Source organism: Sorex araneus, chromosome X (assembly GCF_027595985.1).
Source record: "Sorex araneus isolate mSorAra2 chromosome X, mSorAra2.pri, whole genome shotgun sequence".
Lineage (NCBI taxonomy): Eukaryota > Metazoa > Chordata > Mammalia > Eulipotyphla > Soricidae > Sorex > Sorex araneus.
In genome coordinates, this window is record NC_073313.1 from 317,162,348 (window position 1) to 317,175,742 (window position 13,395).

Sequence of the window (13,395 nt, forward strand, 5' to 3'; positions counted from 1 at the left end):
AGACAATGTGGTATACTCTTCTAGTCTCTATCTTGGTCTCTTAGTCTGGACGAACCAGCTGCCTTGATTTGCACAATTCTATTGAGGTGTCCACAGGACAAAGAACTGAGGTTGCCATGAATAAGCCTGGAATTGGAATGTCCATCACTGCTCAAGCATCCAGATAGGGCAACCTTGACTTGACTTCCCCTCCTGAGCCACACAGCCAGAACCACCTCCCTGAACACTTCCTAATTTCTGATCCACAGAAATGATGACATAATACATGCTTATTATTTTAAGCAACACGTTTGGATAAGTGATGTGTTATGGAGTAACTAGTATATCTCTCAACATCAAGTGAAGGGTGTGCTCTTAATCAGTGGCTGGCAACCTTTGACACTGTTAGCTAAGTGACCACTCCTTTTCTCACAGACCAGCAGGAAATGTCTGTAGACCAGCACTGGTTCACAGATCTACCATTGAAGACCACTGCTCTGGGCAAATGTTGGGGTCCCTATAAGAAGAGAGACTGGAGGCTGGAGAAATAATGCAGCAGATAGGGCGTTTACCTTGCACACAACCAATCAGGATTTGATCCCTGGCACCATGCAGGGTCACCCAGGCCCTGCCAGGACTAATCCCTGCACACAGAGCCATGAGTGAGCCCTGAGCACTGCTAGGTGTAACAGTCCCCCACACCCCACCCCACCCCCACCCCCCGCAACCTAGGAAGGAAGACAGGTATGTATTGCAAAACCAGACCTCTGCTGAGTTCTGTGATTCCTAGAGAAAAAGGAGAGAACAGGATGGAAGTGGAACCACAGGGGAGAGGTCTAGACCAGGGCTTCTTTTTTGGGTGGGGAGCACACCCGGCAGTGCTCAGGGATCATTCCTGGTGGGGCTCATGGGACTATATGCGGTGCTAGTAACTGAACCTAGGTTGGTTGCTTATTAGGCAAGGTTCCTACCCATTGTACTGTCTCTCAGGCCCCTAGTCCAGAACTTCTTAAACTTTTTCCCTTTCAGGACTCCTTTCATTTATCTTTATTTTGGGCAACACAGTGCAGTGCTCAGGGCTTATTCCTGGCTCTGTGCTCAGGGATCATTCCTGGAAGAACTTGGGGAGACCCTGTGTAGTGCTAGGGATTGAAACCGAGTCTGTCATGTGCAAGCAAACACCTTACCCACTGTGCTGTCGCTCTGGCCTTGATCTCTCATTCTTAAATCCACAATGCTGGGACCAGAATGATATTACTACAGGTAGGGCATTTGCCTTGCATGTAGCCGACCTGGGTTCTATCTCCGCATCCCAGATGGTCCCCCCCAGCATCACCAGGAGTGATTCCTGAGTGCAGAGCCAAGAGTAATCCCTGAGCATTACCAGGTGACCTCAAAATCAAACCAAAATAAACAAAAACCCCAAATACCACAGTGCTAAAGAAATTTGACCCTGAAAAGAAAGAGGGGAGTAGTGCAGAGCATACACAATCCCCTCCACTCACCACCAGGCACATACACCTGGAAGTTCACCCCCATACCCACTGCTGTGGCTGGAGGCTCGAGGCTGGCCAAGGCCCTTCCTCTTCCCAAGTCTCTGGAGCAGAGCTCCCAGCCTGGAGAAGGAGGCTAGACGGGAGCATAAGTGGGATCAATCAGAAATGAGATGGCAGGGTATTTTAAATTTTCTTTTGGGGGGGTCTCAGTAGCAGTCTTGTGAACCACGGTCCCTGGGGCCAGTCTTGGAGATACCTGGACAGAGTGCAGGCCTGACATTTCAGAGTTTTATCTGACCATGCAGTGATGCTCTGGGGACCACCAGGGCTACATTCAGTGGTGCCCAGGCGCCCAAAGGACTGTGTGGTTCTGGGGATTGAACCAGGGTTGGCTGCACTCATGGCAAGCACCTTAGCCCCTATACGTTCTCTTCAGTTCCAAAGCACCGGTCTGCCCATTGATTGATCTCTCCAGCTACTTAACTTTTCTTCCTCTAATTAGTTCATTCTGCGTAGCCATCAACTGAACCCAGGGCCTCACATCTGGAAGGTGAGTGCTTTACTGCTGAGCTATGCCCCCTGTACTATTTTCCTGTTTTGGTTTTTAGGCCACATCTGGCAGTACTCAGGGCTTAGTCCTGGATCTGTAAGATCTGGGATCACTCCTGGCTGGGCTCAAGGAATCATATGGGATGTTGAGTATGGAACCCAGGTCAGCCACACACAAGGCAAGCGCCCAACCCACTATACTGTCTCTCCAGCCTCACTAGTTTATTATTTTACAGGGATCACACCCAGGGGGTGTACAGGGCCATTCCCAGGGACTGTTCCAATGGCAAAGTAGCCCTGAGAATTCAGTGCTCTGCAGCAAAGCCAGGAACACCAGTGTTATTGCTGACAGTGCTGGGGTGAGGGGGAAGGCTGAGCATGCAGTGCCAGGGACTGAACTCAGGTCCTTGCATATGCCCCGCAGGTGCTCCACCACCTGGAGCCATATTCCCGACTCCAAGATGTCAGTTTCCCATGGACCTGAATGTACTTTTAATTCAAACATCACAGGAAAACTGGGATGTACCCAAGACCTTCATCAGGGAGGCAAAAGGGAAGCTTGGCCCAAATCTGTTGAACGTCTTAGTTGGAGGGGGCAGGTGAGATAGTGAATCGCTTGCCTTGCACATGGCCCACCCAGGTTCGGTCCCCAGCTCCCTCTATGTTATCCCCAGTCCTACCAGGAGCGATCCCTGAGGGCAGAGTCAGGAATAAACCCTTAGCACTGCCAGTGTGGCCCCAAAATCAAATAAATAAGTTTTAGGCACTGTGATTTATGACACATGATAATGCTTCATGTGTACAATGTCCTAATACCACACTATCCGCCAGAGTATCCTCCTCCTCACACCCTCCCTCCACCCTCACCCACCATGATAAGCTTGTACAGGCCTGGTCAGGTGCCCGTCCTCATAAGAACTCATAGAAATTGAGGCAGGAGGGTTCCCAGAGGAAGTGGAGGTACAGCTTCTGGAAGTGGGGGATGGGAAGCTGGACCAGATAGACCAGAAGAATGGATATACCCCACCCTACCTCTGTCCTCCCCTTACCTTTCTCCTTGGTTTCCCAGGAAGTTGATACATCAAAGAATTTGAATGAGGGCAGAGCTTTGTTATCAGATCTAGTCCCTTAAATTAGAGATAAAAAGCCCTGAGGCCCGGCAAAAGAAACTGGCAGCTTCCAAAAGGCATTTGGTGCCTTAGCAATCTTTTGGGAAAAAGCTGCTGAAAGGTGGCCACTAGGGAAGGAAGGGCCCCAGATGATCTCCCTTTCTAGTTAGAACTGAGCATGACCGGGATTCAGAAACCAGGAACTGGCTTCCTGTTGGGAATTCGAGTGGTACCGTCAATTGCAGGTCATGCCAGCACTGTGGGGTTTGGGTGTCATTTCCATAGGGAGCATCTAACTTCCACCTCTCCTCTCAGTGTTCCTTGAAAGGGAATTCTAATGGATTTGGCAGTAGCAACACACAAAATCTGAGTTTTTGGTTTTTTATTCAATTAAAACAAATTTCATTACTTTTTTGCCACAGCCAGCTATGCCCAGGGCTTACTCCTGGCTCTGCATTCAGGGATCACTCCTGGTGGGGCTCAGGGGACCACATGAGGTGCTGGGATCAAACGGGTTGGCAACATGCAAGGCAGGTTCCCTACCTGATATACGATTGCCCAGTGCCCCCTCCCCCCACTTTTTTTTTTTTTTTTTAAGGAATAGGCTATAAGGGAGCTGAAGCAATAGCACAGCGGGTAGGGAGTTTGCCTTGTACGAGGCCAACCGGGTTTGATTCTCAGCACCCCATGTGGTCCCCTGAGCACCGCCAGGAGTAATTCCTGAGTGCATGAGCCAGGAGGAACCCCTGTACATCGCCGGGTGTGCCCCCCCCCCCCAGAAACAAAAAAGAAATAGGCTATAAGGGCTGGAGCAATAGCACATTGGGTAGGGCATTTGCCTTGCACGCGGCCAACCCGGGTTCGATTTCCAGCATCCCATATGGTCCCCCAAGCACTGCCAGGAGTGATTCCTGAGTACAGAGCCAAGAGTAACCCCTGAGCATTGCCGGGTGTGACCCAAAAAAAAAAAAGAAAGAAATAGGCTATAGTAGGAGCTTGAACCATAGTGCAATGAGTAGGGCACTTGCCTTGCACATAGCCAACCCGGGTTCAATCCCTGGCACCCCATTTGACCCCCTGAGCTTCCCCAAGAGTGATCCCTGAGTTCAGAGGCAGGATTAAGCCATGAACCTAACGAGATGTGTCCCAAAACCAAAAAACCAATTTAAAAGAAAGAAAGAAAGAAAGAAAGAAAGAAAGAAAGAAAGAAAGAAAGAAAGAAAGAAAGAAAGAGAGGCTGGAGCCATAGCACAGCAGGTAGGGCATTTGCTTTGCACTCGGCTGACCCAGGTTCTATTTCCAGCATCCTATATGGTCCTCTGAGCACCGTCAAGAGTAATTCCTGAGTTCAGAGCCAGGAGTAAACCCTGTGTATCACCTAGTATGACTCAAATAATAATAATAATAATAATAATAATAAAAAGGAAAAAGAAAGAAAAGAAATAGGCTAGAGGAGTAATTAAATCAAGGGAAAAGTATAGTCTTGTAAAATAATTTTCTCAGTTGGAATTTTCTATATAAGGCTAAATACTTCCTCCCTGTTTCTTACGTCTGAGTCCCAACTGCATTCTCCCTGACTTTTAAAGGGAAATTCAACTCATTCCACAAATGCATGTGGAATGCTGAGAACTCCGGATGCAGAGATGACTTGGACACTTATTTTTTTTTCCCCTTGATGAACTCTCGAGCCGGTAGGAACTATTCTCCAGTGCAAAGCAAGGAAGGAAAGAAAATCGAGCAAACAGGCAGTGTTGGAAAAGCTAATGCCAGGCCAAACATGGAAGGGAGAGAACCTCCATTTTCTACTTTATATTCTTTGTTATCTGAATTAGTTGCAATGAACATGTGTAACTTCGGCAATTTCAAAAGCCCTGTAAAAGTATAAAAACATCTAGAGTAGATGGCCAGAGATAGTTCAACAGGCTGGAGTCTGTGCTTTGCATGTGGAAGGTCCAGGTCTGATTCCTGACATTGCAAAAGTCTCCCAAGCACCACCAGGAGCCATCCTCAAGCACAGAGGCAAGAGTCACCCTTGAGCTCTGTCACGTGTGACTACCAAAGCAAAACAAACAGGGCTGGAGAGATAGCACAGTAGGTAGGGTGCTTGCCTTGCCTGCGGTCGATACAGGTTCGATCCCTGGCACTTCATAAAGCCCTTCCCTCCCACTCTGAGCACCACCAGGTGTAATCCCTAAGCTCAGAGCCAGGAGTAAGCCCTAAGCACAGCCAGGTAGGGCAAAAAACCCAAAAACAAAACATAATTTAAAAAATCAAAACAACAGCACACACAATACAAAAAACCCACCCAAACACACAAACTAGATTATTTATAGGGCTGAAGATAACTCAAAGAGCTGGAGGGTAGGTTTGGCATGCGGGAGGCCCAGGTTCCATCTCTGACAACACATGGTCCCCTGAGCATTGCCGGGAGCATGGGAGCAACCTCCAAATTCTGCTTTCAGGAGAGGCCTCTGAGCTGGGCATGGCCAAAACCCCTCCACACCTCCCTCGCCCAAATATATCTCTAAATGAATAAATGAATGAAATAGAATGTGAAAGTTGTGCCTTGGGGGAAGAAAAAGGAGCCTATACTGATAGAGCAGAGCTTTCAAATACTGGCTCATTTAGTCTTTTCAATAATAATGATGATCCTCCTCGTCATTATTATTGTGTCAGAAATTGTATGCTGGCCTTGTCCGTGCAAGGTGAGTGTGCCACTGCTGAGCTACAACCCGGCCCCCAGAAAGGACTCTTGATCTTCAGCTTAGAAAGGGGGAAATTCAAGATCAGCAGAGACCAAGGACCTTGCAGCAGCTCACTAGCTTGTATGAGACAGAGACCAGGACGTTTCTCCTACTGCCATTTCCCATTCGCCCACTAAGAAAGGTTAGGAAGAATGACAGTGCTCAGTGCTTACTCCTGATGGTGTTTGGGGGACTCTATGGGAGTGCTAGGGGTTGAACCCATTCATCCATGTGTGAAGCAAGATCCCTACACTCTGTACTATCTTTCTGACCCTGGAGAACTTTATTAATAATTCTGTTTTGGCTATCTTGCCCTTTCTTGTCTTTTCTTCAGTAGGAAAGCAGTTGATCTCTCCAAATGAAATAGGGTCTTTCCAGGCCAGGTACAGTGCTTGCCTTGCACCTGGTGAACCTGGTTGGATCCCTGACACCCCATATGGTCCCTTGAGCACCGCCAAGAATGATCCCTGAGCCCAGAGCCAGAAGTGAGCACAGAGCCAGAATTAAGCCCTGAGCACCACTGATGGTGGCAAAATAAAAAAGAAGCGGGGCTGGAGTGATAGCACAGCGGGTAGGGCGTTTGCCTTGCACCCGGCTGACCTGGGTTCGATTCCCAGCATCCTATATGGTCTCCCTGAGCACCGCGAGGAGTAATTCCTGAGTGCAGTGCCAGTGCAGGAGTAACCCCTGTGCATCGCCGGGTGTGACCCAAAAAGCAAAAAAATAAATAAAAGAGGCACTCTTTCTTTTGAGGAGGCATAAGGAAAAGCCAGGGTGCTGAGATAGCTGGTCTTGAGGAAGAAGGGCCCTCCCATGCTGCGGGGACAGGTGGAATCCTAGGTCTATTTGGTCACCATAACCTGGGAGCTACCTGGGATCCCTGGTGGGCGCTTCTCAGCAGGCTTCACTCTCTGGGGACAGGGGTAAGTGCTCTCAGACCCACTGTAAGTTTCTCCCCTCTCCAGCTTGCCCTACCTTTTCAGTCTGAGCCCCAACACTCTACAAACCTTCTCCTCTCACCATAGAGACCCAAGGGGCTGACATGTTGCCTGGATTAGTCCCCAAAGATCCCCCAACCTCCCTTCCTCTCCATCCCTCTCTGCTGCCTCCCTCCTTCCAAGGACAAAGAAAAGAAAGAACTAGAAGAGGGGCTGGAGCTGGGTGGAAAGACAGATGGAGCTCAGGAATGTGAGTCCCCTACAGTCCCTGCTCGGTACTTCCATCAGCATCCTGCTTCCTCATCCTGTTTACTGAGCGCCCGCCACAGCAGGCATCACCCACTCAGCTCTCAAGAATGTCCCAGAATCCCATATCACACAGGCCAAGGGTGCCCAAGTCAACCCTGCACATATCTCCAGAGCTATGCTGGAGCCCCCAACGAAGCCTCCTGCTTCCTGTGCCCCTGTCCCCGAGTACAACATGTCTTGGGCCACAGGTGCCGGGAAGCCGACCATTGGCTACTGATGCTCCCTCATCCTGCAGCAAGGCTGGCCCGCTTCCTAGCAAAGGCACAGCCTTTTGGCGATTGGAATCCACTGCACTGACCTAATAAGTCTCTGCCTCATGTAGAAGTCATGGCAACAAAGGATTAGATATCAATATTGAAAAGTTAGCATCAGGGAGAATGGCCTAATGGGCTGGAGCACATGCTTTGTGTGCAGGAGGCCTGGATTCAATGCCTGACACCACATGATCTCCTGAGCACTGATGGGGATGGCCTCTATGAACCAAGCTAGGAGTAGCCTCTGAGCACTGATGGATATGGCCAAAAGTGTGTGTAAGAGAGAGAGAGAGAGAGAGAGAGAGGAGGGAAGAGGAAGGAGAGAAGGAAAGAAGGAAGGAAGGAAAGAAAGAAGGAAGGAAAGATGGAAAGAAGGAAGAAAAAAAGAAAGGAAGAATGAGAAAGAAAACTATCTCACACCAGAAAGTAGGGGATGCAGCAGACAGCTTCAAGGGCTGAAGCACCAGCTTTGCATGTGGGACCCCTGGACCTGATACCTGAGCACCTTTACCCAATACCGGGGGGGGGGGGGGGAATCATGACACTAGCAACTTTCCAAGATGACCTAATGGGGATTTAGGCACTGCTGGTTCCCACTGCTGGCGCCCACCAGGGATCCTAGGTAGCTCCCAGGTTATGGTGACCAAAGAGACCCAGGATTCCACCTGTCCCCGCAGCAAGGCCTTGCCCTGTCCCTCTCTCATCAGAAGACCCCCTTCCCTCCCAAGGCCATAAGTGGCATGCATGTATCTTGCATACACTCACATGTCACTGCGGACACACACAGCTGCCGAGTAGGCTGGCTCATGGATGGCGGCTCTTCTACCCCAGGGCTCCTGCATCTCCAGCCATCCTGCCAGGGGCCATAGCGACCTTGGGCAGGGAGTCCCACTGTCACATGGGCAGCTTCTCTGCCAGGAGATTCCCCTTTGGAGACCCAGCAGTTGGAAGGGGACAGAATCTACCTGTCTGGGACTGGAGAGATAGTGTAAGGGGAAGGAGCTTGACCAGCATGCAGCTGGCCTGGTTCTATCCCTGGTACTTCATTTGTTCTCCTGGGCATGAATGGGTGTAGCCCCCAAACCAAACAACAACAACAAAGCATCCTTCTGGGGCTAGGAGATAGGTCAAGTGGTGGAGCTTAAGCTTGGCATGTAAGAAGCCCTGAAGTCAATCCTCAACTCTGTCTGCCCCCCCCCCATTAAGCACCACACAGTGTAACCCTGGGGGTTCCCAGAACAAACACTGTGGGCTAGAGCACTATTGCATACTCACCCTAGTACTGAACCAGGGCGTGAGAACCCAAAGTGATGGTTCAAAACAAAGTTGGCCCTGGGAAGGCACTGCCCTCAGGAGGTGAGCAGGAGGTCCCAGGCTACTAATCCGGTACCTTGTTCATCAGTGACCCCTCAGTGTCAGCAGTGGCCCTTTTTATTAGAGCCTTGGGGGCTGGGAGAAAGTGCAGTTGGTAAGGTGGTTGCCTTGTATGCTGCCAGCCCTGATTCGATCCCAGACACCCCTCAGGTTCCCTGAGCACCATGAGCATCACTTCTGAGCACAGAGCAAGAAATAGTTACCCCACCCCGAGCACCACTGCATGTGCCCCTTCCCCGCCCCGGAATAAAAGCTGTCACTGATTTGTTTTTGGGAGGACACACCTGACTGTGCTCAGGGCTTACCCCTGGCTCTGTGTTCAAGAATCACCCCTGGAGGTACTCAGGGGCCATATGGGGTTCTGGGAATTGAACCTAGGTCTACCACATGTAAGGCAAACTCCTTACCTGCTGTACTATTCCTCCAGCACCAAGAGCCATCCATTTTTAAGCCTGTCCCTCAAGGGGGAAGAGGGCCAGAAAGGAGAATGTTCAACTGCAGGAGGCATAGATGTGTGGCCATAAGACCGAGTCCTGGAAAGAATCAGTTAGGTCTGAGGCCGGGTGAATGAAGGCTGGGTGAAAAGGGTTTCTGAGACGCTCAGGGCTCTGCAAGGGGACCCCTCTGAACAAAACCTTCCCCAAACTCTGTTCCAGTCAAAAAAGTGAAGGCTGAGTGAGGGAACTGCCCTGCCCCAAGGGAGAGAGAGTGATCAGCTGCCCTTTCTGCCCTTCTCACGAAGAGTTTCCTGGTTCTTATTTGCTTATTTCCAGTGTTCTCACACAGGGAGCCAAGTGCTGTCCCAGGGAACCACAGTCCTGGACCTCACCTGTCCCTTCTGCACCGGTCCTTCTAACTCTGTGGGAGAGAGTTTTCAACTTGGCAGGTGCTAAAGGGTTAAAAGCCCCGAGTGGATGCTAGCGACAGAGCCAGCAGAGCCTAAGTGTCCACTGTGGTTTGGGTCCCTTCTGCGTCCCCTCCCCTCCACGTCCTACTGCTACAGCTTTTACCAAGGGGATCCAGTTTCTTGCTGAGATCACAGGCCCTAGGAGGGCAGAGAGACGCTGATCATGAGTGCGACTATAACCGTGACTGGGGCAATGAAATGAACTTGAGCAGATGCTGACTCTTTCTTCTGACTCCTTCCACTTTGCCTCCCCCCCCCCACATCTCAAAAGTGTGTTTCTCCCCTTTCCTGGCTTCTGTCATTGGACTCACTGCATATGCAGAGAGCTTCTGAGGACAGACAGTCTGGAGAGCAAAACAAAAATAGCCAGTCAGTCGATAATAGAATGGGAAGGTCTCTGAGCACCGAGGGGGAGGGGATGAGTGCTCCGGCCAGCTGGAGAGGCAGGAGGTGGGTGGAGGCAGCCTGAGAATCGTGCTCTGCTCTAGGACAGGCAGGTGTCTCCTCCTGGGTAGTGGAAGGCAGAATCCCAAAGGTTCAGCATTCCACTTCTGTGCTGTCTTGGCCAATGCTCACTGGAGACTCCTGTACCCTGAAAAACAGGCCGGCTGGACCCTCACTGTGAGGTATGAAGTGAGGCACCTACCTGTAAGAGAAATTGGTGCACAGCATTCCCAGCCCTTGCACAGCACCTGTCTGCTTTTCTGATGTTTTTTGGAGGGGTTGAGGAGGTATTTGGGCCACACCAGGCTGTGCTCAGGGCTTCCTTCCGGCTTATGCCCAGGGATCATTCCTGGCAGTGCTGGGGATAGAATAGAATTTAAAGATCCTTGCTTTGTGTGTGTGTGTGTGTGTGTGTGTGTGTGTGTGTGTGTGTGTGTGTGTTGGGGCAGGGGGGAGGGTGTTACACTCCACAGTGCCCCAGCCACTCTTGACTGTTGTTTGTGGGTCCACTGGGAACAGTGCTCAGAGTATGATGTGGTGCCATTGTGGTGCCATGGGTCAAGCTCAGTTTCCTGCATGCAAAGCCGTGTTCCAGCCATTGGGCTCTCTTCCCAGCAGTACTTGACTTCTTTCCTTCTTTCTTCCTTCTTTCCTTTCTTCCTCCCACCCTCCCTCCCTCCCTCCCTCCCTTCCTTCCTTCCTTCCTTCCTTCCTTCCTTCCTTCCTTCCTTCCTTCCTTCCTTCCTTCCTTCCTTATTTTTCTTTCTTTGTTTCTTTCTTTCTCTTTCTTCCTTTTTCTTTCTTCCTTCCTTTCTTCCTTCCTTTCTTTCTTTCTTTCTTTCTTTCTTTCTTTCTTTCTTTCTTTCTTTCTTTCCTCGTTTCTTTCCTCCTTTCTTTCTTCCTTCCTTTCTTCCTTTCTTTTTTCTCTCTTTTTTCTATCACTCTTTTTTTCTATCACTCTTTCTTTCTTTCTCTCTTTCTCTCTTTCTTTCTTTCTTTCTTTCTTTCTTTCTTTCTTTCTTTCTTTCTTTCTTTCTTTCTTCCTTCCTTCCTTCCTTCCTTCCTTTTTCTTTCTCTTGCTTTCTTTCTTGGGGGGCACATAGCTGTGCTCAGGACTGACTCCTGGTGGGAGAGGTCAGGGGACCATGGTGAGTGCTGGGAATCAAACTAGGGCGAGCCACCTGCAAGGCAAACACCTTCCCTGGCATTGCTCTCTCATAGAAGGCCTCTGTCACATGCCTCCTCCCAGTACATTAAGACTATTCCTCTGGCTCATATACAGATTATTTCTGGCTCATGCTGATAGTTGTTGTTTTAATTTGCAAATAGTGTGCCAAAAGAAAAATAAACACAAGAACTTTTGTAGGAAAGAGAGTAAAGACAATGGCATCTTCAGGGCTGGGGAAGAAAATTTACTCTGAAACCTAGGGACCAGCCTAGTACCTACCTTTTGCAGTTATTCTGAGGCTGTTGTCTCTGCTATCCCCTAACTGGTGGGCAGTTGTGGTCTTCCCTGCACCCCTGAGCCCTTGGCACTGTGTCCATCCACAGATGCACACTGATACTGTGATCATTCAGGCCAGGAAGCAGCCTGTCATTGCTCGGCTTGGCACTGCACCTCTCAGCACCTTTCCACATTCAGCCACCACCACCAATATTCCAGGCTTGGTCCTGGAAGGGCAGGCAACAATAACAGCAGAAGCTCTGTAGCCAAAGAACATTCACAAAGAGTTGTCCTAGGCCAGGGATGTAGCTCATCTTGGAACACTTCCTTGGTTGTAGGAGATCCTGGCCTCAATCCCTGGCATAGGAGAAAAGAAAGAATTATTTTGATCAAGTTCAGTGCCTATTAGCTGGTCTCACAGCTAGGTGGAATGATACAGGATTATCACCTTTTTAATGGGGCGGGGGGACACCCAGAGGTGCTGGGGGTGGAAGCCATTCCCGACAGTGGTGCTGGGGAACCATATGCTGGGGACTGAGCCCAGAGATCCCACAGGCAGAGCTCCAGCCCTTTGAGTAATTTCTCATGTCTCATGTGTTAACATTATTATCTGGGGTCGGGAGAAGCAGACCAGGTGGTCGACACAGCAGGGCTTCTCTCTGCTTGGTGCTCAGGGGACCGTGCAGTGCTGGGGATCAAACCAGAGTCTCCTGCATGCTAAGCCTGTGCTTACCCCTTAAGCCATTTCCCAGGTATTCGTGTTCTTGTCCCCCATTTCACAGATAAAGAAACTGCAGCTGAGAGACATTGCAGCTTGCCTTGCCGAAAGTCACACAGCCTTCTTTTTCCTGGTTTTGTTTTATTTTGGGGCTGGGGGAAGTCTTCAAGACTCACTCTCAGTGATAGTGAATGGCCCAGGGGCTCAAGCTGGGCCTTTCAGAGCATGAACGCCTAAAACCAGCCCATGAGTTATCTCTTTGGCAGAAAACCAAACACTTAGCTGAGACTCAAAGGGCGCCTGATTTGGGTCTATGCCTGAGTTCTTCACCAGTCACCCTAGAATAGTATAACACTACTCAGGGTTGCTGGGAGGATTGAAAAAAAGTTTTTCCTTTATCGTGTTTGGGACCACACCCAAGTGGTGATCTGGGTCTACTCTCAGCTCTGTAGTCTGGGGTGGATCCCGGGGGTGCTCTGGGTAACTAGTGATATTGGGTGTGTGGAGGTGTGGGGGGCGTGGTCACATTCTGGCCTCCTGCAGGTAAAGCGTGTGCCCAGACCCCTGGGCCACCTCTCCAGGCCCTGGAGAGCTTAATTCTCTTCACTCTGCATGCAGGGCTTTCTCAGAGCGTGGGACAAGTAAATGCTCTGGCACAGTAGGTGCTATGTGTTTGTGTCCTAATGCAAAGGGCCTAGGTAAGCACCGGCCCTTTCACAGGCACGCATTTGACATCCTCAGTCCCCACATTATTTCCGCTCTGCTCCTGGAGGCCAAGGACAAAGACAACCTGGGCTTGAGGGTGGGGGGAAATCTTCTGGCTTTGGGACACGGTCGGCGGAACCCTCCGGCCAGACCAGCCTTGAACGCCTCTCTCAAGCCCGCAGGTTCCCTTTCCCCTCTGGCCTAGCAGAAAAGCATTTTTCTCTGGTCCCACGCGCGCAAGGCGGGCGCTGCCTCTCCGCTGGAGAAGGGCCACCCGCCCGCGCCGCGGACTCGGGGCGGCCGGGAAGGAACCTCAGAAGCGATGCCCGGCTGGGCTCCCGGCCAGGAACGGCGCGGCGGGCGGCGCGGGTGGGCACGCGACGCCGAGACGGCGGAAAGGCGGGCGGGGCCCCGGGTGCGCGCGC